General features: G+C 40.4%; 1 protein-coding gene across 1 annotated transcript in view; it reads right to left on the bottom strand.

The window, feature by feature from the left end:
- The window catches only part of RAB15 (RAB15, member RAS oncogene family), a 141,176-nt gene that overhangs the window by 38,386 nt on the left and 90,335 nt on the right, over positions 1 to 12,455 (bottom strand). The window lies entirely within an intron of this gene.

The raw sequence follows: 12,455 nt of genomic DNA, 5'->3' as shown, positions 1-12,455 counted from the left end.
CTTACTTACAGACCTCTTTCACAAGATCCACTGACCATATACACCAAAGAGCTTGATGCCATCATTGAACCAGCATTCACTAGTGGCATCATTTCGAAAAAAGAAAGAGCCTTCCTAAATCCCAAACACCCCAGTACCCCATACTTCTATCACTTACCTAAAATCCATAAGGACAGCGTCAATCCACCAGGACGACCGATAATAGCTAGTACCAGCAGTCTCACCAGCGGATTGTCCATCTACATAGACCAATTCCTTCAGCCTATAGTTACAGCTCTTCCTTCCTACATCAAAGATTCGGGCCATCTCATCCAAATCCTATCCACCTACCAATGGAATGACACATATTGTTGGGTGTCTCTAGATGTTTGCTCCCTATATACATCTATTCCCCACACAGTAGGATTAGAGGCCCTTTTGTTCTACCTCTCCAAATCTTCCATCAATCACAACCAAGCACAATTCATTATGAAGTGCACCGAATTCACCCTCAATCATAATTATTTTTCCTTTCTCGAAAAATTCTATCTACAAATCAAAGGGACAGCTATGGGCGCTAATTATGCACCCAGTTACGCCAATCTCACCATGGGCTACTGGGAAGACCATCACATATGGATGAATAACCCATATGCCCAACATCTAGTCTTCTATGGAAGATACATAGATGACATAGTCATCATCTGGGATGGCCCACCAGAAAGCGTGTTGGCTTTTGTCCAGCATTGCAACAGCAATAAGCTAGGCCTATCCTTTACCTATGTTGTTAGCACCAACGAATTAGTTTTTTTAGATCTTGAACTTACCACCAAAAACAACCAGATCACCACAAAAAAAAAATCACACAAAACCCACAGGGGGAAATTCTTACCTACATTACCACAGTTGCCACCACCCCCGGTGGAAAAATAATATCCTTAAGAGCCAGTTCTGTCGACTCAGTAGGAACTGCACCGACAAATCTGACTACACTACCTCCAGCCTCCTTCTCATGAATACATTCAAAGAGAAAGAATATCCCGAAGATTTGATCACTGATGCTTTTTCTACATACCTAGAAGCATCGATACCCAAAATTACCAATCAAGATCAACCCTTCCCCAAAGACAACCAAGTCAGGTTCATCACCACATACAATAACAGCTATAAAGCCATTCAGAAGGTTCTCCACAAAAACTGGCATATCCTATTAAAGGATCCTAAACTAGGTCCCGTTTTACCACCTAGACCTCATATTAACTTTAAGAAAAACAGAAACATCAAGAACATGGTTGCACCTAGTAAACTACTCAAACAATCAAAATCAAACACAAAAAACTTTCTGTTCGACAACCGGGTTGGGACATTTCGGTGTAAAAAACCAAAGTGTCTCACCTGCCAATTTATCCATCACGGCCAGATAACATTTAAGGACCATAGTAACAATGTCTATAACACCAGACAATTTATCACATGTACACATGACCATGTAGTATACGGACTAACATGCCCCTGTGGACTGATGTATGTCGGACGCATTACACGTCCGTTACGCAAACGAATCGGCGAACACAGACGATTCATCGAAAAAGGAGACACTGAGCACAGTGTCCCTAGACATTTTACCGCAAAACATCACAAAAACATTAATGCCCTCCATGTGTTCGCAATTGAACATATACCCACCCACCTAGCACCCTCCGAACGGTTTAGACTCCTTTGTAATAGGGAGACTTTCTGGATTTATAAATTGAATACCCTAGTACCAACTGGCCTTAATGAAGACATAGAAATTCAAACCATCTTATAAATTCATTACAAATATTACTATGAGCCCCACACATATTTCTAAAAATCAAAATTATGTGTTTCTAAATGAACACAAAGAAAAACCTTTTACCAAAAAAGCAGGGTAGAGCAAAAATGCATAGAGCAAAAAACGCATGCAACATGGTTCTACACATTTTATTATACAGAAAATTGTTTCTAAAAAATTGTTTTGCATAGAGATGTATACATTTCTAAAAAACAAAGCTTTTTGTACAACTCTTTTGTTTTTATTTATTTTAATATTTATCTCATGAATGCATTACCAAATAAATTGAATATTGCCACTTTATAAAAATAAAATTTGTTTTTAGACACCAGCAATAATATCGTCACATTTAAAGATCTTATCTTTGAATAACATTGTAACAAGTTTTAGTTCCCTGAATTTAAACTCTTATTAAAGCTCTTCTTAAACAAATGTCCACGATCTCTTCTTTTAAAGCAAACGGCATTGATGCTGTCTATCATTCACCATGACCAACCCCATCTGAAAATACCAGCCAATAGCAGCCCTACTCGATCCTAAGCCCCACCCACCTGTCATTTTTTAAACCTCTGCATCTCCCGCCCGTTCTCGATAAATTCCTTTGGGCTTGAAAAAGAGGCATAGTGCTTCGAAACGAGACAGACCGCACTGTCCTTAAGTCCTATGCCTGTTCCCTAACGATCTGTCACAACGACTGCCGACAGTTCTTAAACCCGCCACAGAGCGGCACTCTCGCTTCCGTTCAGTTGATGTGTCTCAGCCTGGCCAGCTGATTTCCCACAACATCGGACAGCACGAACTATTTCACTGCACAGCCCGTTTACTAACAAGGCGACAGGACGGCAGATCTCCAGCTACAGGAGCCATCTAGCTGTCACTACCAACGATCCTCCATTAATAAGATACTCTGAGCCCAGTGCAATATTCACACAGTCCAGCTGCAAAAGCCGGTTGCGACCCACGCTGATAGCACCATCCAGTTTCCACCGGCAGGACATTGCCACGTCAATCCAACAGTGAGTCTTGAATTGCAGTTATGATTATTAATTTTTATCATTTATTTTAAGCATTATATCCTCTTTTAAACAAAGAAATCCCTGGGTTGTAGCGCTTCTTTTCTGCTTTCTTCAAGTTTGTTTGGTCGCCAACCCTCAGGAAATATGTCCTTGAACTTGAGAGAGTCCAAAGAAGGGCTACAAAATTAATTAACGGGATAGAAGGCTTGTGAAGACCGCCTCCAGCAATTAAACTTATTCAACTTATAAAAGAGGCGCTTAAGAGGGAACCTTATTGCAGTCTTTGATATCATCAATCGTGACCACAATATTGATAACAAGTTATCAATAACAAGTTAGTTGAAACCAAGTACTGTATTGAGAACACGAGGACACAAGAGTTTAGAAGAAAGGGTGTTCTATCTCAGACTGCAAAAGGTTTTTTTTTTTTTAACAGAAATTTTTTTATTGAATTTTCATACATTACAGAAAGAGCAATCAAAAACAGTTGCCTGTGATCAAAGTCACATGTATACACAATGTGGATCTAGCATGTTACATCCAATCAGTAGGAAATCAAGATGTGTAACAGCTTCATACTGTATGTAGTCAAAACATACAGAAATAAAACAAGGGAAAGAAAAGAACAGTCAATGTAGCTAAGATTAGTCTAAGCCAATACCATCACTAAAGGTGAAAACAAGGTCATCAAACAAAGGAATACCCACTCGTATCATGATCTGAAAGTAGGGTAGGGCTCTTTGAGGCCCAATGCAGCCTAGAGGTTAAGCAAAGACAAAAAAACACAATTGCGAGGGGCAGGTGTGTGTAAATGTGGAAAACCAAGCGGTCCATGGTCTCCAAAGGGTATCAAACTGTTTAATTTTATCCTTGTTAAAGGCTATAGTTCTCTCGCAAAAGGGATTTTTTTTTACCGTGCGCATAGCAAAAATGTGGAATTCCCTTCCACAGGCAGAGGTATCCGCTGATAGTTTTGATCAGCAACGATACTTTGGTATGTTGTGCTATTCAGACGTTGTTCCACATGAATTAAAGGGCCCAAATCATGCCAGGAAAACATGCCCCAAACCATAACACTGCCCCCACCAGCTTGAAGGGTTGTACTCATGCATGTGGAGTGCATGCTTTCATGCTGTTTCCCCCAAATTCTCACTCTGCCATCTGCATGATGCAACTGGAAACGTGATTCATCGGACCACATTAATTTTTTCCAATGCTCGACTGTCCAATCCTTGTGTTCCTGTGTGAATTGGAGACGTTTTATCTTGTTAACTGCAGACAGCAAAGGTGTTCGAGCAGGCCTTCGGCTTCCATATCCCATCTGATGCAGTGTACAATCAACAATCATCCCACGTTCAAAGGCTGTTAAATCGCGTTGTTTACCCATATCTTCAGAAAAAAATCACTTCTACTGTCGTGGTAAACAACCTGCTTCCGTATTTATAAAGGTCTGGCCCTCTAGCAACTTCAGCACGAAATTATAGCTAATTTGCCTACAAACGTCAGGTGGTCATAATAATCTAGCCACTCAGTGTATATACACAGACACACAAATACATACAACATAGGTTGACTGGATGGACCTTTGTCTTTATTCAATCTCACCTACTAGGCTACTATGTAATTACATTACCGACATGTGAATTTCATATATTAACAACTTGCAATCTGCTGAAAATTATCTCTTACCATTAATATTAAACAAGCCTTCAAATCTGAAAAATCACAAATAACACAACTGCTACCTAAATGACTGCCTATTGTGAACAGTTTAAGGGTAAGGTCAAAGGTCAGTGAGTGAAGTTTCCTTTCCTGAAAAACGATCACCAATACCTTATTCTATGTTACCAACCATTATATTATCAACCAAGTGTACATGTTAATTTAAAAAGTAAAGAGCACCCTCCACAGGGTCTTCCTGCAGTCTTTCCCCCTTTGCTGCAGCTGTAACCCTGCACAGGGAACCTTGCTCCATATCTTCTGGGAATGATCCGTTCTCAAACAGTTTTGGTCAGGGGTACGTTCTTGGTAGAAATTAAGGGATGTTGATCTGGGTGATAGCCCCCCTGCATACCTACTCCATTTAAATCATTTATCGAAATGTCGATATAGGAAGACGCTCTTGGTTCGATTGATAGACGCAGCAAGAGTTTGTATCGCGCTGTGTTGGAAACAAACATCTCCACCCTCTCTATCTTTATGGTGCAGGAAAGTCCAGGAGTTATGTAATATTGAAGATTTGACTGCAGCTCTTAAAAACCAAGGAGAAGCCTTCTAGAACACATGGTTCTATTGGCTGGAATTTATCTTCTGCTCTGATTATAAGAATCTTCCTGGTACTGAGTATTATTTTTTGTTGTACAGCCTTACTCTCTTACTCTGTGGGAGAGTCTGAGGAACAATTGAGTTGTGGGAGATCTGCACTTTCCTTCACTTTCTTTTTCTTTCCTCATCTTCCTCCCTCTCCCTTTTTATCACTTTCTCTCACCCCTCCACTGATTCTTTCTATTCCTCTCGCTCTCTTGTTTCTCTTCTTTGTCCTTCTCATCTTTTGGATCTCTGATTCTTTGTTTCTTCCTCCTTTTCTGTCCCTGTACTTCCCAGCCATGGACATTTCTACCGCTATTCTTCTATAGCACTATATATATTTTTTAAATTGCTAAAGGAGTATAGACAGTCTTATACTACAGACTGGTCCAGAATTGAAAAAGTTTTGGAGAACACCATTTCAGTTTTTATCATGCTGTATGAATACCGTATGCATACCTCTGGCCATTCACAGTTTTGCATGGGACATTTTATATACAGAATGTTGTACACTTATAGCTTAATGTTCTCTCCTTTTTGTCATGCCTTCACGTACTTTTCTTTTGGCTTTGATAAATAAAGAAATTTAAAAAAAGTAAAGAACACGTAGGTGCCATCAGCAGCACTATATTGCAGAATGAGCAGTTGGGGGTGTTGTATAATACTCAGACATAACAAATGTCACCCAATCCAATCAGAATTTGCCAGACAGTGGTCAGGTCATCTTTTGCCTCTGGATACTTTAAAACTGAACTCCAGGAATATGTTAAAAATTAAAATACCGTATGCAGTAGTTGAGGTGTAAAGACAATGCAGTAGCTTCCACAGCATCAAATAACCACGTGACTGCATTATACAACTCCCAACATGCATTGTATTGGTGATATGTTGAGGAACATGCAGGGGATGGTAAAGAGAATGTTAATACAGACAGGGAAAGAGAACTGGGAGCAATATTTTGTGACTAAAGGGGGCATATTGGGCACCATCATTCCAGGCAATATGCTTTCATTGGAGAGTGAAATTCAGCTTGGTCAGGGAAAGCGGTGATTTGCACTTATCCTTACTGACTTCCCACCTTGCACTGATAATTTTTGTAATAGCATATACTTACATGCAGTGCTTTACTTCAAAGCTCTTTACTATGTGGCCAGCCAAGTGCTGCACACCATTTCTTTCATAATATCTTAACAGCCCTAACAGTCACAGATAGCTTAAATAAGCGGTCTTATTTTGTCCATATTGCAAAAAGAACCAACTCACTTGGAAAAAAATTAAATAAATAATGCTTGGAAAAAGTTGAAGATAAAAGAAGAGGATGACCAGTAATAAGGTAGCTGGATACAGTTATATCAAATATGAACATGCCAATGGGAAAACTTAAGATCCAAATAGATTCTGGAAAAATATTGCCAGGAGGGGACATCACATAATGTCACTAGTATCTTTTGTGCTGATAACACTACCTACCACCAGTCTGTATCTACTTATACGAAGTACAATAATATAACACACTGGAATTGCTTGGAAGGCCACAAAAGATACCACACCCCATAGTGTAACAAAATCAGCAAAAAAGAGAAGGGGGGGGGGGGGGCTTTAATGGTAACAGAGAACACCACCAATGATTACTACAAAAGTACATAAAAACAAGTTCCTTTATTAATACATAGTAATAAAACCATATACATGAGAGTAAAATGCATAAAAGCATATCCTTCCTTGTGCAAGTGGCATCCAGAGCTGACAAACCCTAAATAAACTGTGATACTGGCGATATTACGATATTACATGATTCTCCAAAGAGTATTAAAACGTTCATACAAAAATTGGATAACTTAACGCCACAAGTATCATAGGGAGCCGCTATTCCTCAACACATTTTGCGCACAAAGTAGGGGTTTCCTCAGGAGGGAAGGATGCTCTATGTAAATAAATAAAGGGATAACTCCCCTATGTCCAACCACTGGCAGGCGCACTGAAAACACAAAGTGTACAGCTCACCCCTATCATGCATCCCCGCAATCCACATTCGGTGCACGGATCACTCTCTTCTGGAGTAATAGGCTCAAAACCTGTGGAACCAGCACACGATAATCTCTCAAAGGAATTCAAACTTTATTCCACATGCATCTGTACAAAGCACAACCGCTGACGCATTTCTGCCTTACTCGGCCTTGGTCATAGCATAATGTTTATTTCTTTATTTTCTCCAGAGTTCCCCCTTTAACCACTTGCCGTCCGTCCATTGTAAAAAAAAGGACGGACGGCACTACTGCATTGGCGGGTCGCCGTCTCCAGACGGCATTTTTTTTCTGGGCGCGCACGGGCAGGAAAGACCCGAGCAATGCTCCATAGCCCGCCGATCGTCTATATGTGCTCTTTTTTTCGGCACTACACCCCCTCCCCCACGCCGTTTTTTTGCCCCCCCCTTTGACCCCTCACCTTCAATCCCGGGATCCGCTGCCCCATCTGCGGCCTGGGATCGGGTCGGGAGGGCGTCGGGAGGAAGAGGAAGGGAGATCAGCTCCTTGCTGACCTCCCTCCGGGCTGTGAATGCAGAAGTGATGTGTGTCGCCTATGGCCAATTTTGGGTATTATCTTTTGAGGTTTCGCGCGCGCGCGCAATTTTAAGGCTTGACATGTTTGGTATCTTTTTACCCGACGTGACCCCGTCTTTTATATTTTACCAAAAAATTGGGTAATAATAAATGTTTTATCATTTAATATAGGGGAAAGTTTTTTTTTTTAATTTCGGTAATTTTTCCTTAATATAGTAAAAAATAAAAACCCCAGTGGTGATTAAATACCACCAACAGAAAGCTCTATCTGTCCCTAAAAAATGGTATAAAATTAATTTCACTATAGCGTTGCATGACGGAATAAATGTCAGTCAAAGTACCGCAGCGCTGAATACTGAAAAATGGCCTGGATGGGAAGGGGGTTTAACACCGCGGATGTCAACTGGTTAATGCACGCTCTGGTGCTGCGGAGGCACGTTCCATCTACGCCTGACAGTGATTGGACATAGGGGGGCGCAACAGAAGGGCGTAACATGACTGGTACGTCAGGTGATTGCCTATGAAGCAGTCGGACGTATTTAACCTCTTCCTGGCTGTTAAATATGATCTCCCTCTGATCTCCTCCCCGTTCTCTGAATGCAGGAGTGATGTATATTACATCACTTCAGCTACAGAAGCTGAAGAATGTCAGGTGAATGCTGGAGAGAAGCTGGTGAAGCAGCTTTTTTGGGGTACCTTAGCTGACATTAGGGGTCTTGTTAGCCCCCTATGTGATAGCCATAAAGTTAAGGGAAAAAGTAAAAAAAAAAATTAAAGTTACAAAACAAAAAGAAGTCCCCTGCCCCCACATACACACACAGACATGCATCGGGTGCACCTACATGCGAAAATGCTGATTGTGCCACGCGTTACATATCACTGTGAACGTCAGAGTGGGGGCAATCATTTTAGGGCCATTAATCACTATTAACACTAAACTGATGAGCGGTAAAATCTTTTAAAGTGTCTCCTATGGCCAATTTTGGGTATGGTATTTTTTTTTTGCTTTGTGATTTCGCTGGAGCGCACAATTTAAAGCTTCACATGTTTGGTGTCTATTTACCCAACGTGACCCCATCTTTTATATTTTACCAAAAATATGGGTGAGAATACACTTTTTTTTAACATAACGTAGGGAAAACAGTTTTTCTCCCCAAATTTACGGTACTTTTTTTTATTGGTTAACCACCAGACGCAAGCTCTATCTATCCCCAAAAAATGGTATGAAATTAATTTCAGTACAGTGTTGCATGACTGAATAAATGTCAAAGTACTGCAGTGTTGAATACTGAAAAATGACCTGGACAGGAAGGGGGTGTAAACACCTGGTCTTTAAGTGGTTAAGGGAGGCCCTGGGATAGATATGCGGGCACGTTGCCCGCCAGCACCATAGACTTGTCCAGACAACTATAGGGAAGCATTTTTTGCCAACTATCAGGTCCTTCTTTTGATTTTTATTCTGGGCATGATTGAGATGAGTATGCATATAGTTATATGTAATTTTTATTTGTGCAGGAACATGTATCCGACTCTTTACAGGTCTATGTTATGGATTGGTTCCTTGGAAATCAATTAGTTGCTTTTGCTGCTGCATGTGCTTTCTGGTCTTTTTACTGCTATTGCATCCATCCTTCATACTTATGGCCATATGAACAGGCATCAATGTTGATGTATTGTTTGATTGTTGTGCATTTATTTACATAGGAGCATCCTTCCCTCCTGAGGAAGCCCCTACTTTAGGTGCGAAATGCGTTGAGGAATAGCGACTCCCTGAGATACTTGTGGCATTAAGTTATCCACTTTTTGTATGAATGTTTTAATACTCTTTGGAGAATCATGTAATATCGCCAGTATCAAAGTTTTTTTTTAAGGGTAGTCAACTCTGTATGCCAGTTGCATAAGGAAGGATATTCTTTTATGCCTTTTACTCTCGTGTATATGTTTTTATTACTATGTATTAATTAGGGATGCACCGATACTGGTATCGGTGCAGATACCATGTATTTGGGCGAGTACTCGCACTCGTCCAAATGCTCCGATACCTTCCCCGATACCGGAATTTCCGGTCAGAGGAGGATTTCCTCTGACCGGCAGTGCCGTAGGGTAACATGGAGCCAACTTCCTGTGCAATCAGGAAGCTGGGCAGTGAGTAATGACCTGCTTCCCGGCTGCCTGATTGGCCGGGAAGCCGGATCCATGGTGATTGGCCAGGAAGCCAGCTTCCCGGCCAATCAGCATCGAGCCGGCCAAACAGCCGGCCATCCGAATGTCACATGATAAATCGAGACCCAGACAGGCAACATTTTTCCAATCTTCTATTGTCCAATTGTGTTGAGTCCTTGATCTTAGCTGACAGGAGTGGCACTCAGTGTGGTCTTCTGCTGATTTAAAGTTCGACGTGCTGTGGTTCAGAGGTGCTCTTCTACATTCCTCTATTGTAACGAGTGGTTATTTGAGTATCAGCTTTAACCAGTCTGGCTGTTTGGATATTTTCTCTTTTTAAGACCATTCTCTGTAAACCCTAGAGATGGCTGAGCATGAAAATCTGTAGCAGATCAGCAGTTTCTGAAATTCTCAGACCAGCCCATCTGACACCAACAACCATGCCATGTTAAAAGTCACTTAAATCACCTTTCTTTCTCATTCTGATACTCAGTTTGAGCTTCAGCAGATCATCCTGACCAGTTGAACAGGGGTACCTTATATATTGGCCATAAGTGTATATGGATGGATGTCCTGCAGAAGATGACCTCCATTGACCTCTTAATATGATTGCCCAGCCACAGAATCGGGTTGCTGTTTTTTGACAAGTTGCACAAATTCTTGTTGGTCACTGAAATCAGCCAATATGTACTGAACCAAATTCACTCTACGGTGATACTGCCAGTTTTCTGGCACTTTGGTGGTGGCTACTGACCCTGTTTTTTTCTTTATGTAGTTATTGGCTCTTTTGTTATACTCAAGTTTGCAGATCACCTTTGTCAGCTTAAATTTCACCCCAATATGTATTCTGCAATAAAAAATATCTCCTGATTATCCATCGAGGTGTAGAATACTGTTCTTTTAAATTAAATGACTCATGCATTACATTTTAGATACACAAACTTTCACTATCAAATACATACTTATCTGTTTGTACATACATTTTCTCCTTAGTTCATGGTCCACTGAAAATGGTGTTCAATGACTGAACATTGCCTGTAAAATAAAATAAAGGGTTAATATATATCTACATACACCAGACACTTCTTAGTGTTCAAAATGTTGAATTCTCTATTGCTTTTAAAATAAGGGAGTCTTTCAGATGTATATTAAGATCTGGTTGTGGCATCTGTGTAAATAATTACACAGCTTCCAGCACTGTATAACAGATTTGCACTAATTATGTGTTACGGAGTTGTGCAATGACAAAAACCCAACATCCCAATAACCTTATGTTTGCTCTCCCACCCAACAATCAGACAATAGTACAACTGTCTGGAGCATCAGGTTAGACACAAAAACATGACACTCCTAACTTGTGTATCCAACCATATTGTTTTTTTTATTATCAACCTGCCACCTGTGGGTAAATCCAGCTGCAGTACTTGAGGTGGAGAAGCTACTGGGAAAAGTTTGCATAGTTCAATTAACATGCAACTGTTTTCCGTCTCACTTGACTGATGGATCCCTGGGTACAGTTGCACCTCTGAATCCAAAGCAGATATTCTGCTACCTCAAATAATTAATACAAAAATGTAAATAAAATTTTTCACAGTAATAATTACAATCCACAATTGATGACAAAAGGGGTGAACTCTATAAAAAGAAATAATCATTTTTATGAGTCTAAAAGTGCATTCATTTTAAATATGGCCCTTATCAACAGAAGCTACATAGCCGTCCCTCTTTTAGGGTTTTACGGCTACCTCCAAGAAAGAGAGACCCCTCTTACTTTCTCCATGGGCAACCACAACCACTTCCCATTGTTGGCACTAACAGCCACAAAACCTTACTGAGTGTCTAACCCTTTCTACTCTATTCTAAACTAAAATCAAATTGCATGGAATTGGGCTTGATGTCCATACGTATGTCCTGACACAAACTGTAGTCATACTTTGTTTTGGCTGGTAGCTGGCATCTACAAAATTAGATGTGTTTAAAAATGCGGAAGACATCTTTGTGTATTAAAATTGAACTCCAGGCATACAACTAAATACAGCTGAAATGCATACCTGTCACAGTATTTGTAATATATTTCACTCAGTTCCGTCAGACATCAGAGTGGTGACCTCACCATTCTCTACAGCATTTAAGCAACGCAGCTGGAGTTACCACCCTGTCCTCAGTCTGCAATTGCACAATAAATGAGCATCAGCACACTGAGGTCATCACTCTTCTTACTACTTTCCACCTGTTCTGTCAGCACATGAGGATGTAGGGCCGTATTAGCTCCTAGCATTGACCCATCTTTCCTTACCTAAGTGTTGTTGTACTATCGAGACAAATTCAGGTATTTATACTACATCCTTTTTAAAAAAAAAATGCATGTCTTTTTAGTGAAAACATAACTAAATTAAACTGTGTTTTTATTAGCTGCCTGCAGTTCCACTTTAAAGTTGAACTCTACACACATTAAAAAAAACAGATTAATTTAACTCTGTAATCATCAATACATCATTAAATTTATTTTTTAATGCAAGCTGACAAGGAGTCAGTCAGTTTCTGTACTGTAAAGGAGCATGCTGATAGCAACAGGGGCGTAGATAGGGGGGGGGGGGGGGGGGGGGTGTTCTT

This window comes from Nanorana parkeri, unplaced genomic scaffold (assembly GCF_000935625.1).
Source record: "Nanorana parkeri isolate BGI_ZX_2015 unplaced genomic scaffold, ASM93562v1 scaffold2049, whole genome shotgun sequence".
Classification (NCBI taxonomy): domain Eukaryota; kingdom Metazoa; phylum Chordata; class Amphibia; order Anura; family Dicroglossidae; genus Nanorana; species Nanorana parkeri.
The sequence above is the reverse complement of the archived record's forward strand: the minus strand, read 5'-3'. Positions and strand labels throughout refer to the sequence as shown.